The 16925-nt window shown below is 43.6% G+C and overlaps 1 protein-coding gene and 1 pseudogene across 1 annotated transcript in view; both read left to right on the top strand.

Annotated features, from left to right (window-relative positions):
* PARM1 (prostate androgen-regulated mucin-like protein 1) overlaps positions 1–16925 on the top strand; it is a 98502-nt gene that overhangs the window by 65567 nt on the left and 16010 nt on the right. The window lies entirely within an intron of this gene.
* Positions 3106–15854, top strand: LOC118499794 (annotated as a pseudogene).

Here is a 16925-nt window from a genome sequence, read left to right on the forward strand (position 1 = left end):
CTTTTTCGCATACTCCACAACCAGTCCATCCGAACCCAATATCCTCTCCTGCCTCTGTCATATCTCACACACGTGACTTTAACATTCCTGCAACTGACCTCACTACTCATCACACTCTTGCTGGAGAGGTCCTTTTCAAACCCAGAACAGCCCTGTCACGCCTCAGCTCTGGCACTTCAACTGCTTCCCGTGAGTGAGAGCAAACCACTGTCCGTGCTCTGGCTACAGTGCCCAGCATGACCTGAACCCACATGGCCTCCCTGCTCTCACTTCCTGTCACTGTTACCTGAAGACACACTGGCAGCCTTACTGTTTCCTAACAGACCAGGGACACCCCTGCCTCGGGGCCTTAGTGCTTACCATTTCCTGTGCCTAAAACATTTTCCCGCCAGATCTCTGAGGGCTCACTTCTTGTCAGAAATGACAGCTAAGCAAAGTCTTGATGCATGAAAAGAGAGCCTTTACTCACACTCCCATCTGAAATAGCAATCCCATCACTGCTGGTCCCTTTACCCTGCTTTATTTTCCTTTAGATCACTTGCCGATTTCTGACTATATCTTATTTATTTGGTGACTAGATGTTTCTACTACCAGACTGTCAACTCCGTGTGAGTGAGGACATTGTTCCCAAAGGGGAAGATGTATGTTACATCCAACCCCCAGAAAAGAGCCTCAATAGCAATTGTTGAATAAATGAACGATAGTCAGCCAACCAATCCCAGGGATGCTATTTAATCTCTCTGAGTCTCAGCCTTCTCTTCAGTAAGATGGGAAAGGACAGTATCCACATGACAGGGTTATTGTCAGAGTTAGTTGAGATCATAAATTTGCAGCATAGTAACTATTGAACAGTGGCTCAGTCAACCCCTATAGTTGTTATTTTACCATGATTTACTGTTATTATTATTATAGTTTTGCTATCATTCTTATTGTTGTTATAGTTATCATAATGAGTAATGCCCACCATTTTCAACACACTTTTATTGAGCTTTTATGATGGGTCAGGCATCTGGCTGAGCACTGGGGGGTTGGCCACGAATAAAACAGTCACTTCCTCATGGAGTTCACAATTTAGCATGTACCCAGCATGGCAAATAGCCTAGACTGGTGGATCCCAGACGCCTGGAGGGGAACAGTGCAGAAGAAGCAGGAAGGAAGATTTCAGGACAAGTGTGAGAGGACCCCTGAAGAGCTTCACCGGGCCATTGACAGTCACCAAAGGCTTTTGGTCAGAGGAAGGAAACACTGAGAATTACATTTTAGGAGAACTCAGCTGGCAGAAATATGTGTGGTAAGTTCAGGAATTCAGGCCCAGAAACATGTAGACCAATTTGTACTCAGTTTCTGGCTTGCCACTGTCACTGAAAGACCACATCACTTAACTCCTCTGACTGTAAGAGCTCTTAGCTATAAACTAGGTGCAAGAGAGGCAATCTTTCAGGGTCCTTTTGGTTTATTCCACCATGCAAGTTGTTTATTACAATCATCTTGTGCAAAAGAGATGAGATTCATATTCACATGAGGTTTACTGAGTACAGGCATGATCTAAGGATGGAGTTAGGGACTGAGGTGAGCTTGCAGCTGTCTGCTCCACAGAGAGATTAAGTGACTTACTCAAATTCTCACTGGAGTGACTGAGCCAGAATTCAAATTAGGTTCTCCTGACTGTCATTGAGTCAGGTGCTCCTTTCACTACACCCATCCTACCTGAATTTGTGGAAATGCAAATTTGGGAGAGGACCAGCGGCCTCCAGAACTTCTGTGGAAATGAGTGGCGTGGGATGCTGTCACATGCTGAGTGCTGCCTGCTGGTTCTCGGGGGTGGGGCTGCCCTGTTCAGGAAGAAGCGGGTGCTGGTAGCAGTCATCCGCCTTCAGAAACATGAGTTTTGATTTTTGCTTTTCAGTTTCTGTTTTGCTTTTAAAGGAAGAGAGAAAACGGTGATGTGTTAAATTTGGGTCATCGTGTGTTACTGAGTCAGAGCTCTTCAAGGGTGGAAACTGTGCCTACGGAGTGTGTCTGACTCCCTGAACCACACTGAATGATGGTGCGCACAATCAGGTGCTCAGCGAATGCTTCAGGGATGAGCTGATGTTGCATACCAAGTTATATTCAAAACATCATCAGTTCTTGCAAACTAAAATTATAGTCATTCCACTTGTTGCAAAGTGGTGTTGTCTTTTGTCTGTAAAATCCAAGTGTGCATTGGTCTTGATGCTACCCTATACTTTCCATTACAAAAAGGACACATAATTATGAAAATTGGTAAAGGCCTTTGAACTTAAAATTGCTAATCTGAACCCCAGTATTTATTCAGCGTGAACTGTTCTGATAAATATCCTTAAATAGGGCATGAAGCAGGCACCCACCTCTCATCAACTCTGCAGCCACACCTGCAAGGGGCGCTCAGCTCCACGCCACGTCTCCTTCCAGACTAACTCTGAAAATGCACATATATTTGAGAAAAGGATTAACTCCTAGAAATGGTAAAAACAACTTCCAAAGTTGGCATAGAAAATTTTTTGGCTTTTTAAAACATTTAATCCATGTAAAAAATGTATATTATAATAAGTTAATGACCATTATATTTAGATGACATTAAAATATGTTAAAGGTCAAAATAATGATTTAATTTTTAATAATCACAGGTGAGAAGACCAGGTAAAAGAATGTTAATGAACATGTACTGATCAGATTCTTTTGGAATGTCCAGAATATATCAAGAAGCAATAATCCCTTAAAGTTTTATATCTAAGTTAGACTCAGTTTTACAAATTCATTATCATTGTACATGCCCAGGCCCAACCTCTCATAGTAAACGGTGCCACTATCCTTTTAGTTCGCTGTCCACTCCCTGTGTCCTCACCATCACTGACTACTACTGATTTTGAATTCTTAGCAGCTCTCAATTCATTTACTTATTGTTACTTTCACCCTAATGTCAAAGATCCCATATTCCCACCAGGAGAGCTTCCTAACCGGCTCCTTCATTTCCTCACCAGAATGACAACTAAAGGCAAATCTGGCTAGCTCACACATAATCTCACTGGGGCATCCTCTGCTTTTAGAATTAAAGCCTCTACCCTACAGGGTGGAGCTCCTGCCTGCTACCCCTGCCTACACCCGGATCCCCACTACACCTCTCCTTTCCCACCATGGTGGCTCCAGCTTTGGTCTCCATGAATTTAAGGACTGACAAGCTATACATTGTTATAAACTCTCACTCGCAAATTTTTTCTTTTGTACTCAATTCTTTAAACGTAGACTAAACCTCAAAGCTTGCTAATGCCAGCTCCCACATGAAGCTCTGGCTGTCAGATTATATTTTAGATCAACATTACTCTGAATTCTTTCCCCCACTATTTTTACTTCTCCTTTGATTTACTTTTACTACTTAAATCTTAATCTGGTTCTGAAATAGTTACAAAAATAACCTTTCAAAAACATACATCAAGGTAATAAAGTCAGCTAGTTACCATTTGTGTTGTCTGCTAGATTACAGCTCCCTACAACATATTTACGACATAAATACAACATAGTATAATTGTCTCAGTATCCCCTTCCATTACATTCACAGTTTCTGTCTCTGTGGAACAATTGCTTGTTGCTGCTTCAAATACTTCCATCAGTCATACGTGACTGAGAGGATTTTGGAAGTGCTTCGCTGAGAAAGCAAGAGCACATAAGCTCAGCTGATATCGTTAATGAATCTACAGCTTGTTGGCTCACTGAGAAAACTGATTGGACTATGTCTGATTCCATATCCAGACTAAATCTTGACTGTAATCTTCTGACTCAAGAGCATGTCTTTTTAGTTACAAAATAATACCAGGGAAAAAGTGAGGATGGATCAGTACCAACCCATCACCTTTATCAGAAAAGGATCTAGAACACCCCTCCCCAGCCAGGGGCACTGCATTCAGAGCACAGGTAACGGATGCCACACTGACACTTTCCTCAGCATGCCTTGTTTCTCAGGTCCCAGCAGAGAAAAATATTGGCCAATGTGAGACAGAATTTTATTCAGCAGTGCCTTGCTTTCATCATTAGACTCGCCTTCAGGGGTGGACCACAGGCTCAAACACGCAGGTGAATTTAGGTTAAAATTATACGATCTCAGTAAGTCCATGGACGTGGGCCATCGAAAACAATTTGCCATATTTCTGTTTGGAGAAATTGTGGGGTCATTCCACAATTTCCAGGCTCCAGGAAAACAAGAATGTTCCTGACCGTACAGACTCGGGCCTCGGGCTGCCTGGTTCAGATCACACAGATGCCATTTGCTAGATGAGCGACTTGGGCCATTTTATTCATCACTGGGTGTCACATTTTCCTCATCTATAAAATGAGGGCAATAATAGTACTGTGCTTGCCTTGTAAGATTCTTATTAGGATTAAATGAGACAAGTATATAACGTGCCTCTCATAGTTAGCACTAAATAAATGTTAGCTGTTATTATTATTACAGTTGGGTCTCTAATTCTCAGTGTGGATACCAACAACAGTTGGCATTTCTAGACTTTGATTTTCTTAATTTAAAAAATATATTTAATGGTTGTAAACCATTTTAGAACTCCCAGAGGATTATTACAATAAGTATTAGGTAATAAAGGTCCATTTAAGCACCCTCCAAGAACATAATACAGAAAAGAATAATCCAGAAAGTGTGAAAGAGAAAAATAACCATGATCACATTTGAAAAGTAAGGCTTTCACGACTCTTGGGAAATCCAAGGCAAAGGGTTAAAGAATACAAACAACTAGAGATTTCCAGTGGGGAGAAAAGAAATCTCGGGCGAGGGAGGGAGCGTACAAAGCCTGAGCTTCAGGACTTGGCCTGGGCCCCGCTTGCCCCTGAGAATGCTGGGTAGAGCTAGAGGGTTCCCTCTTCCCTTAACTGGCATCAAAGTTCAGAAATTATTCTCCTTACAGAGTTTTTAACGATAAAACCATGGGGGCCTCAGTCTGGAAAAAGTTCAAACTTGATAAAATACAGTATGCAAAAGCAGATTCCTGCTTGGCCTTGGTGATTAATTACATGGAGGCAAAGCTAAATGAACTAATGGTTCTGCAAAGCTCCCTAAGTCCTTGGGCTGCAGTAATTATATTGATGTCCCTGCCCTTGGTCAGAGTGTTAGGACAGGAGATCTGAAACTGTGACTCTGCTCCACACATGTTCCATAATTAAAATGATAAATCTGCACACCACTTAGCCAACAGCATTAAGGCTCTGAGAATTACCTCCCTTCCTTCCCGCCAATGTCCTCTGAACCAAGGAAATATCAGTGTAGGAGGTCTTACTTCCCAAGACTGGTGAACCCCAGAGAAATCTGAGCCTTCGTCTGTAGGCTGGACGAGTCTCACAAAGAGCACATGCCAGCTTTCCCCCGCAGCATTGTTTGACCCCTGGTCATGCCGCATTTTCATCAGTGCAACACTAAAGAGATAGAGGAGAGGGTAACAACCAAAACCAAAACCTATTTCAGTGTTCATGAAGATGAATGGCAGCTCTTAGGCAAGACAGTGACATGCTTTCTGCGACATGTTATTTGCCTCAGCATGTCAGTCTCAGAGAGATGAGTTCAGGGTTGAGATCCCCAGTCTGGTCCTGAATGCTGAAAGCCAGAGGCTACAAAAGGCTGGCTTCTCAGCCTGCACACACCTCCTCTGCCCACCGCCACACAGCTGGTTGTCCCTAACTGAAAATACCCCAGGACAGTTTTATTTAAAACTTCAGTATAAATTGCACTAAGGGTACTCAGATAGCAGAGAGATGCAGGGACCTTTTCCCTCTTTGTGACTTGACTCATGAACAGAAATATCTGTTCTCCAGCCAAGGAGTTTAGAGCATCTCACTTGACACAGCCAACCCACCCGTGCTATAGATATGACTGTTCAGAAGAGCAGGAAAGTTCTCCTCATCCAGGACAAACAATAGAGGGGGTTCTTCTTCTGTTCTTTTACAGTTCTGCTCCAGAAATCTCTCCAACCCTGCCCTTGTCACCATCCCGGGGAGATCTGGAATAGGGCTGACACAGAGTTGAGATCCCCCACCCATGTCAAGGTGTGTTTCTCTTGGCCCAATAGAAGTTATAGTTCAGCACAGGCTGACCTATTCATGATAGAAAGTAATTTTAAAATAGTTATGATAGGCCTATAATGCCAGGCACTATAAATCTGTCCCACAGGAGAGGTATGAAAAGGGCGGAAACTGACATAGAGCATGTTAAGGGACAGACTCTTAACATTACAGACCTAGAAGTGAAGTCTTTGTTCATGTTTGCACTGTTACGCCTGGGAGAGGCTGAGTCAGGACAGTGGTCCCTCCTGTGCCACATTTTCTCCAGTTTTGACCTCCACCAAGAAGCAGTGTTTGTGACGCTGCCACATTCCCTGGACAAGTGGCAGGTGGTGACACTGGCACTGCTGGCCCCAGCTCCTTCCCTCCATTCTTTCTGGCCTCTTCCAGGGGCTCTGGGGGCAGCTGACTTACCCCCAGCCCAGCTTCTCCCGCCTCCCCAGCCCCCTTGCGAATCTGGTTTTCCTGGAAACAGTATTATCAGAAGTATGGTTTAAGTCCCTACATGAATAGTATGCAAAATGATAAACTTTGTTTATTCTAATAAAAACTAGTTTTGTTTTAATGTGAATTTTAGACAAGAGTAAAACAACAGGTTGAATTTATGATTTCATAGCTATGATTGCTGAAGGTGAACCTATAGGTAGTGAGTATCCAAAGCAACACAATGACTTGATTTAAAGACAAGCATTAAAAAAATAATAGTATAGGTAGTGTGGACATGGCAAAAACATCAGAGTGTTACAGAGATGTTTGAATCTTAGAAACACACCCCTGAAGTTCAGGCCAGCACCCTGTCTTTATTTACTGCCTCTGCTACCAGTGCTTTATGGCTTTTGCTTGCAATGAGACCAAAGGGTAGAGAATTTAAAAGGTCTGAGTTCTAGTCCCAGCTCTGTTACTAATGGACTCTGATCTCAACCAAATGTCTTAATTTCTGTAGACTTTCATCTTAGCATCTGTAAAACAAAGAGGTTAGAGTCAATGAACCTTCTTAGAATTTTCTTTCAACAACAAAGTTACATTATTCCATTGGTCATGATCTTGCTGAAAGCAAAACTTGAACTCGAGGTCCTCACTCATTTCTACTACCCAGGTTGGCTCAAATCTCTTCTGGATGCAAGGTTCTTTCCTGGCTTCAGAGTTTCATGGGGAAGGGGTGCCCAGAACTTAAGTGGGTCCTTTGTATTGCATTCTTGATGAACAAAGCATTTAAAACACACTAATTTGTAAAAGCACTCCATGAGGAAGCAAGTGTTTCATCAAGTTCAGCACCCAGTAAACAGCGGTGTGAATGATCAAACGAATCCCCTTGGACAGGTACAGGTAGGGACCCATGTGGTGCCATAGAATCCAACAGGTATAAAGTGACTTGCCCAAGGCTCCTCAGTTAATGTGTTTATTAAGCCAGTCTCCGAGCCGGGACTTCTCATCACAGAAAGTGGAAAAGCATAGGTTGGGGGAATCCAGCCTCTGTGGTTGAATCTTCTCTCTGCCTAACCAGGTGAGGAGATTTTTTAAAAACTGCTTCCTGGCCTAAACTCCAAAGTGGAGATGCCCAACCAGCTCTGCCTAGCCATAGTCACAATGGCTTTTATGACTTATGACCAGGATTGCTTTTCCTAATGCTTCCATTACTGCTCTTGGCACAATACTATAGATGTCCCCTGGGGACTGTCGTTAGGCCAAGACTGAATTTGGAGCAGTCTCTGAGGAAAGTCTGTTAATAGCATCAGATGGAGTGGTCACCTGTGTTTGGGGAGGAATTCTCCTTCCCTACAGGCTCCCTTAGGTCTGGGCAGCACCTTCAGGAGAACTGAACAAGAGGAACGCTCCCTGACATTGACCTGGGGCTACTGTGTGGTCACAAGCTTGTCCTACTGCTAAGGGAAAACAGATGAGGTGTCCCCTTTGCTATTCTTAGAAATCAGTCCATGTCACACATTATAGGTGTCAAAGGCAAGCTGGGACCTGGCGACCTAAATAGGTAGTTATAATAAATTCCAGGTGGGAAAGAAGCCTCATTTGTGTTGGCAAAGATTGTAATTGTAAGTGAAGTAAAGAAACTTGAAAACCGTGATAACCAGGGGCTGTGCTGACTTGGGTGCCCCGGTTGCGTTAATTGCAAACCTGAGCTTCCCACGTCCTTAAAGCACAGCTGATGTTCCCACACGAGAGAGAAATGCAGGGAGAGGTCACAAGTACTTGCTGGGACAAGCACAGTGATTTATGTTTCTGTACACATTTTTAACCTTATGCTACCTATGTAGGTAAAATGCTCTTAGATAAAAGTAAAGCCAGCCCCCGGTTCAAGCCCCCTGATTACAGGAAGTGGAAAAGTAAAGATATTGGGGTTCCTGCCCCAAAGTTTGAATCCCTGGTCTGCTCATTGACCAAGTCTACCCACTAACTAGCTTTTAGGTAAGAGTATAAACGGGGTGACAGATTCTGGTTGTAATAATATTTGACCCATTCTGATAAAGTCTACTTCTGCCACTCTGTGTGAAGAAGTGACTAAACAATCCTTCAACGATTTAGCAATTTGGGGGGATGGGCCATGGGGAGAAGGACTAATTTACTGAGATAAACTTAGGTTGTCTTAAAACCATCTCTGTAGCATATTTGTATGCAAGCTGTATGCCTTATAAAGTAGTTTTATTTTTGCATCTTTACTAAAAAAAGTTCAATTTCAAAAGTAAGTTCACTTTCAGAAGAAATCAGTTATGTTGTGGATTTCTTACTTTGTACCTACACAAGCAAAGGAGAGTCGGTATCCTTGGCTTTAAGGGACTTGCAGTCTAGAAGGCAGGCGGAACGTGTTCACATAAAACCATTAGTGCACCTGTATCTCATATATCTTTATCTTGCATGTACATGCATAACTACCCCCAGCAACATGTCGGTGAGACTGCTCCAGCTTTTGTACACACACACACACACACACACACACACACGCGCCTTGCTAGAGGCAAAATGCAGAGTTGGGTACCACCCACCTTACCTGTCTGCCTGTCTGCCCATCCAGTCCCGCACTCCCCCGTGTGATTCCCGGGCCGGCACTAGTCTCAGCAGCTGGGCAGTCAGACCTCCACACTCCGGCCTGTTGCCTCTACACCCCACACTGTCCTCGCTTTGGAATTTATTCAGGAGAAGCTTGTGGCATTAATTTGGGGTCAGAGAGAGATAAGCTTAGCTTCCCCTGATGTGGGGTAGAGTGGGAGGAAAACAGGAGTGAAATTTAAGCAGCATTCAAGCCCAGAAGTCAAAGTAACCTTCAATAACAGTGAAATTAGGATCCACCTAGGTAGAGGTATCCAAAAACAGAGATTTTCTTCTTCACCTTTTCTCCCCCACATCACAACCTACACCCACAGGTGTGCACACACAATCCAAAGGGAAACCATCAAACACACAGACCCTGAGGTATTTAATATACTGCAACACACAGCACTTGGCAGTGCCCTCGGCAGGGATTGTGGAGCACAGCACATGCTAGAAGCCAATGATGTGGGCCATCTTGGGTCACTGTGGTGTGACTGTTATCTGTTTCTAAATGGTCCCCCTCCCAATTAATCTAAATTACTGAGCTTCGACCCATCTTCGCGAGTAACTGCAGGAAGACCCAAATCATCACCCAGCCCCAGCTCCAAGTTAGGCCCCATTCCCAGGCGGCCAACAGGGAGCAGACAGAGCGTGTACTGGAGCAGTAGGTATCGTCCACGAGCAGAGGCAGAGCTATCACTAGCGCCTGGGGTGTCAGGAGAGCCGCGTGGGGAGCAGCACGGACTCTGGAGCCTACCCTGTGTCCCAGTTCTCCTACTTACCAACCATGTGATTCTGGGCCCTTAGTGCCTCTGTGCCTCAGTTTCCTCCTTTGTAATATGGATATAACAAGGGTACCTACCTAATGGAGAATTGCACAAATGGAAATAACCAAAGCTCATAGAACAGTGCCTGGCACAGAGTAAATAACAAGGAAATGTCCATGGCTATGGTCGTCGTCATCATCATTGTCATTGTCGTCGTCATCTGTTACTGCTGTCATCGTTGTCATCTGGAGGAAGGAGTTGCAGTGTGAGACTGTTTCGGTGGAGATAGAGGAGGCTTCTCCGGACAGAATGAAGAAAGATTCAGGCACACAAAGACTCTAACCTTCAAGCCCCTTTTCTCACCAATCGTTCCTTCCCTCCGCCAGCGCCTGCACAGGCACGTGCTTTTAAAGAGAAAAAAATTCCTTTGAGATAAAATGCTCCTTTCCTCTGGGTGACCTTGACTGAAGGAGCCGACACACTATCTAAAATGGCCACCTGCTTCTATTCACCATTTCTTACCTGCTCCCTGGACCAGGAAGGAGAAAGAAAAGAGCAAGAGTATTGAAAAAACAGTCAGGAGGATTGTTAAAGACTCTTCTCAAAATAGATCAGACGTGCACAGACCCAGGAACTTGGTCAAAGCATTGTACTTCACGTGCATTTAAATAAGCTGACTGGAATTTCCAAGGAGAATGTGGTTTAGGAGCCACATCTACAGATAGGAGCAAGACACTTCCTTTTTGTCACCCCTGCAAAGTCCCCACCATCAATTCCTGCCCCTGGCTGTCTCGGAGCAGTAGCGGCTTTTTAAAAGAGCATAGGACCACGGCAAAACCACAGGCCTGCGCTCGGGTGGGGTCTGCACTCTCCCCAGCAGCTGTGTGCTGGGCTTTTATTGTGCCCAAACAAGCCCCCATTCCCGCCGTTTGTGGTTTTCTCACAATATGGCGAAGGTTCAGGGGAACAGTGTGGTGGGGCTTTAAAACCTTCTTTCTACAACCCTTTCCAGTCAAGGTCAACTTCGAGTGCATTGAGGACCTGTCTGAAGACTGGGAATGAAAAATTACCTATGTAGGCACTGTGGAATGTGAAGAATACGATTGTTTTAGACTCATTTAGTGGGCCCTGTGCTTGCAGGAAGGCACAGTTTTGTATTTCAGGCTGACGGCCCTAATCCAGGACTCATTCCAGTCACAGATGCAGTAGATGTCACCATTGTGCTAATCTCATGCACCTACTGAAATCCAGAATTTGTTAGAGTTGGCTATTAGGTAAACAATGAATATACTAAGACAGAATGAAGGGGAAATCCACAGGTAAAACCAGACTTTCCTAAGCTTCAAAGAAACACTTTGGCATCTAGTCCCAGAGTCACAAGACTCCACATTAATCAGGAAGGTAACACAGAAAACACTGGCGGATGCAGAGAGCAGGCATCCAAATCTACAGTCACGTCTTTCTGTACACGCAGCACCTTCAGCATCAGAGGGATGGCCCACGTCCGAAAATTCCCTAAATGTCCTGTTTGCGTCTCACATGGACTGCAGGTGACCATCTGCCCTCTCTGTATAGGACAAATTAAGCTACAAAAACACACAGAACTATTTCCCTGAAATTCCGTAAGTCACGTCACAGACACTATGTGAAGAACTTGTTTTAAAACAAGTCATGTAAAAAGTTTATAAGAAACCTAGTATTCCTAGTATAAGAAATCGTGGAATATAAATACAACTATTTTTAAATAATTTTTTCTCTGCGTTATTTCATCGGTTCTGAAACTAATCTGATAAACCATCTATATTATTTTCTTCTTCTCTATAGGTAATTAAAGCACTTGTAAAGAAATATGAATCACTAGACCAGGTTATAAGGACTTCCTAGCCTCCTGGACAATAATCTTTGAACCACTAACTTACTGGCCTTCAAAAAAACAAAATTTACTTCATAAAATATTTCTTCCTGTAATAACATATAGTTTGGTTTAATTTAGGGCTGAATTTCCATTATTTTCTGGTATATCCTTAAAGAAGGGATCTGAAGTCCACTGTGTGCTACCAGGAGCTTGAGGATCTGAGTTTTCAGGCCATCTTCAAGCTTCCCAGGGCTGTTACCACAGTTCACATAATGTTTGATCGCATTCAGTTTGGTTTCTAAGATAATAACAACTGTGGCTAATCATTTACAAAGTCTTCTGGTTACAGTTTTTGTTTTCACAACAGTGGAGGACATCAGAACACTCCTTGAATCATACATCAGATCCCCAGTGAATTCAACATGTCCAGAACAGACACCAGCTCCCTGAGTTTGAGAATAGGAGAGCATCATGACTTCAATCTGTTCGTTAGATTTATAAAAATACTGTAAACCTAACTCAAAATTGTTTACATAGGTCATCTGTTGGCAGCATTTACATAAAATAGTGGATTTGGGGAGGTATATTTAGCTTTATCATAACAGATAAGTTACTACTTTGGAGATCGGTATATTTCTCACACACCTAGTGCTCTTCCCCCCACCCGCTGACACTCATGCAGAATAAGAGCAGACGTGTTTGTAGTAGGCACGTTCTCAATGGCTTTTCCAGATAAGCTTTTTAAAAGCAATCCTGGGAAGGAATTCATTAAATAAATGAGCCAAAAAGTTCTTTTTCTTTGAGAAGAGCTAGGTCCTTCCTCAAAAAGTTTCTTATGCTCCATTAAATTAAGTGTAGGATATTCTCATTACTCTTGCTACTAAGCAGGCCGTCAGCCGCGGGGTGCAGAGCTACGTATGCAGTGCCTTCATAGCTATGACTTTCAAACTGCACTTTTTAGGGCTTTTATTTTGAAGAAGGGAAAGAGGCATGTATCTGAATATGCAGTCTAAGTTGTACATATTTCCTGTCATTCTAAAAGAGTGAATCTGTGAAGCAAAACTTAGCTGTTAAACTTTGAAATTTAATATACCAGTTATTATAATATTGTCCACTAACTAGTTTATAGATTTTAAAAATAAAATACATCCTACTGTTAAAAAATCTATATAAATACATACATACATACATACATACATACCTGAAAGAGCCTAGGAAAGTGCTTTCTTTCAGAGGCTGTTCAGTGTCACCCCATCACAGCCTGGTAATGTCATTTTGGATATGACACTCAAGTGTCCTGCCAAAGAGGTCGGGTAAAACATTTCTTTCATGTTTAAAGTGAGGAAAAAAGAAAATGCCTCAATGAGCAGTGTCCCTAGAGGAACATGTGAAGAACCGGGAATGCTGCTAAGCCCTGGGGGACAGGAGGGCACATTTAGGTTGCACGGGGGAGAGAGAGGTGGCTCAGTCAGGAGAGCCCCTTCCAAGTGTGGGAGACTTCCTGTGACCGTGAAGGGCTAACAGGTGTGTGACAAAGAGAGCAGGTGTGTCTGTGGTGGGAGAGGCAGCTGTTGGGAGAACGACCCCTTAAAATTATGCCCAAGTTTATTCCAGGACTGCACAGGCTACAGAACAGAGTCCAAGCAGGCCAAGAGATGACCTCCGGGGCAGCCTCCTCCCTTGAGTAGTCTAACCAGGCCTGGCCAGAAGCATGGCCTTCTGAGAGTTTGCACTCTGTCCAGACAGTTATCCCTAAAATAACTCTCCTCCAGCTCCATTGTCCCTGGGGACTCAAAAGCACATGGTAAGCAGCACTTGGTCCATAGCTGTAGAGTCATAAAAATGATACTCAGGTAAGACGTGCCGCAGGAGCCCCCATGATGGATAGGTGAGGAGCCGGCTGCTGGGGGAACTTCCTTAGCACGGTGACTGAGCTTGAAGACTGCCAGTTGTCTTTCTTGGGCCAGTATCACATTTATTTGTTTGATGTTAAATGAATGAGTTAAGAACCCATTATGGGCTAGAGACCATAGTTGGGACTAAGAGTGTGGTAAGAAGGGGAAAGAGATGCAAGATGAATAGGATTAGAATCTTCCTGGGGAGACTCAACCCCAAATGTCAGAAAGAAGCAGACACAAAGAACGAACACACACAGCAACCCTGTAGTTTGCTTGGGGGCATCAGCAAAGCTCTCAAAGTTGTCATAAAGAAAGAGTAGGAGTTGGCCACGCTGAGAAAAGAGTCAGGGAAGTAACCAGCATACCAATGAGTGAAAATGCAAACCCTGGAATGGAATAGTCCTGGGTTCAAATTTCAGCTTACTCATTTACCAGATTATAAAACCTGAATCAAGCCTTTGATCTCTCTGAGCCTTAACTTTCTCATCCACACAGTGGGAATAATTCCACACAACTCAGAAAGAGAATGAAATGAGATGATAGCTATAAAGTTCTCAGCACAGTGCCAGTGCAAAGTAATCAGCTGCAAATGCAGACTGGATTAATGGTACACTGAGAAATCCCCGCCAAAGACAGGCCCAAAATTCAAGAAGGCTTTGTTTCAAGATCTTCAACAGCCCTCTGGGCAGGGAGAGCATGTTGGTATGGTGGGATGTGCTAGCACAGTGGAATGTTCTTATATCTTGGATTATGAAATATACAGATAAATTTATTCCAACTCTCTCTTCATTTCTTCTGGCTCCTGGGCTTTACAGAGTAAGTCACATGCAGTCTGTAACTTCAGATGCTCATGAGGAAGACCTGCAGTGCCAGCCACCATCCCACCCCCATACCTACTGCACTACCCACCAAGTGTCCCCAGCTTCCTTCACAGGGCAAGGCTGCCCCTGCCCTGGCTACACTTTCCTTGCGTGCTCTTTCCCTGCCTTGTCTTGAAAAAAGAAAAGAGTAGGAGGAAAGGGGGAATTCCAGTCTAGTTTAAACAGAGCTCAGTAGGAAATGACATTCACTTTCACAAAGAGGAAATTAAGCCTTTTCTGTACCATATAAAGTTGTGCTAATGTTGGCTCAGTCTCCCCCTCATATGTTCAGACTATAATGCCCTGAGGTGTGGAGCCTCCCAGGGTGAGGTTCCCAGCTGCTTCTGAAAGTAGCAGCTGCTGTGGAGGTGACAGGGAGCTCAGGACACGAGCCCTCTTAGGCTAGGGGCCTGCTGAAGGTCCTCTAGTTCCAGAGGACCCTCGCTGCCAGGCTGGCACCTTCTAAGGAGAGCCAGTGGGTGGCAGAATAGTTAATAAGATGGTCCAAAGTATAATCTATTTTACCTGGCATGTTTTGGCCCCAGAGTGGGCAGTGCCCACCCTCAGAAGTACCCCTCTGCTCGGCTGCCCTCAAGGACCCATTGGGTGGAAAATCACCTGCCAGCTCCAGCTCTGGTCACTTGGCCTCTGTGTGACCAAGAAAAGGTGGGCTTAAAGGGCCCCATTTGAAGATGACATTAACTGAGAGCAGGACAGCCACCAGTCACATTGAGGAGAAGCAAATCACTGTCACTTGATGTTTTTTAAAAGAAAGAACAACACCTGAGTTGGGGGACTGCCTGATTTATCTTTAGAACAAGGTGGTACATAAATAAATTCAGTAAATCACAGAATTGGGGGAGATCCAACTGCTCAAAGCTAGGGAAGAAACTCTGAAAAAGGTCAAACCTACAATTCCCTGTATTAAACTATCCCTGGAGCATGAAAGAAGAATTATAGGGAAATCAACTATATCCCATTTTTAAAAAGAGGGGAATTAAATTAAAAGGCCAGCTTTTAAAATTGCTTCTAATTGCAATCACTGTACCTTTTTGAATCTTGAAATACTCCCAATTCCTTACATTGCAATAATAACTCCTCTCACAAGCTCTTAAAGGAGCTGTCAACAGGCTTCCATGAACTTTGAATTGTTCTGATTTCATCCCAGTTTGGAGGCTGAGAAGCTAAGCACAGTTTCAAAGTAGGAGTAGAGGCTTTTCATAAGGGGACCTGACCTCAGACTTTCTCTGTTTGATCTGGTCTGCACACTTGAGCATTTGGTGCCATAATTCTATCTTGACAAAAGTAAAAAAAGAAAAAAGGAAAGAAAAAAATGGAGGGAGGGAGGGAGGGAGACTGATAATTATGCTAACCCTGCTCTAGGATTCCAGGAGCAAGGAGATGAGCGTGTGAGTATCCAGAAGTGTGGAAACTCTGAAATGATGCAATACAACCTGTGCAGCCCTGGTTTTAGTCTCTATGTTAGCAATGAACCTCCTTGGTTCACTTTTAGAAATTACAGGCATAGGTGTCTGACATAGCCTTCTTTCAACCCAAAACTTTTGGGGAATTACTATGAAGTTAATTAGTAGACTGATCTGCTCCTTAGCTCTACTCTAATTCCTTTGGTGGAAGGGCTAATAAGAACAATATACAAAAGATGGGAAAACTAAAAGGAGACATGACAAAATAATCTACAAATAATAAATCTCCAAAACTGTGGGGCAGACCTGTCCCCTTTGAAACCTAGTCCATGACAGATGGGCACCAGCCCAGCACGGTACATTTGGAGAAGACTTCAGTGTGGTGCACAGGGCATCTCATTTAATCCTCTGGAAACTGTGGGCAAGAGCAGAGTGGCTCTTCTTTCTCCGTCTTTTCTCCGCAGGTGAGTGGTATATGAGTGGACAGGGTTACATAGTTTGTGGTCAAACAGCTAATCACAGGGGAACCACACTTGAATTCACGTATTCAGACTCCAGATCTCTGATGCTCTTACCAGTGTGTCTCAGAGTCCTACTCATTTGCTGAGGTAGGAAATAATTTCCCAGGGGCCTGAAAGAGTAAATGGGGTCCCTAACACCAGCGTTAGTGCCAAAAAGTCACTTTAACTATAGAGGACAAGAGCTCAATTGATTCTTGGCATTTCTAAGGTGAAATAAAGCTGAAGTATATACATTATTAGCCCAAAGCTCACACAAAAAGAGTGTTGTGCTTCAAAGTAGTCATCTTTGGAAGCAGTACGGTAATTCTTCCAAGGCTGTGTGCCTAACGGGTTGTTGTTTTTAACTGTTCATTAACAGTTGCCTTTGGACCCAGATTTCAAACTACACAATAAAACATTCATGTTACTTTGTAATTTCACCAGGTTACTTCTGCAAACAAAAAATACTGTTACTTACCAGACTTGACCTTATTTTTACAC

The sequence above is a fragment of the Phyllostomus discolor genome, chromosome 1 (genome assembly GCF_004126475.2).
Source record: "Phyllostomus discolor isolate MPI-MPIP mPhyDis1 chromosome 1, mPhyDis1.pri.v3, whole genome shotgun sequence".
Classification (NCBI taxonomy): domain Eukaryota; kingdom Metazoa; phylum Chordata; class Mammalia; order Chiroptera; family Phyllostomidae; genus Phyllostomus; species Phyllostomus discolor.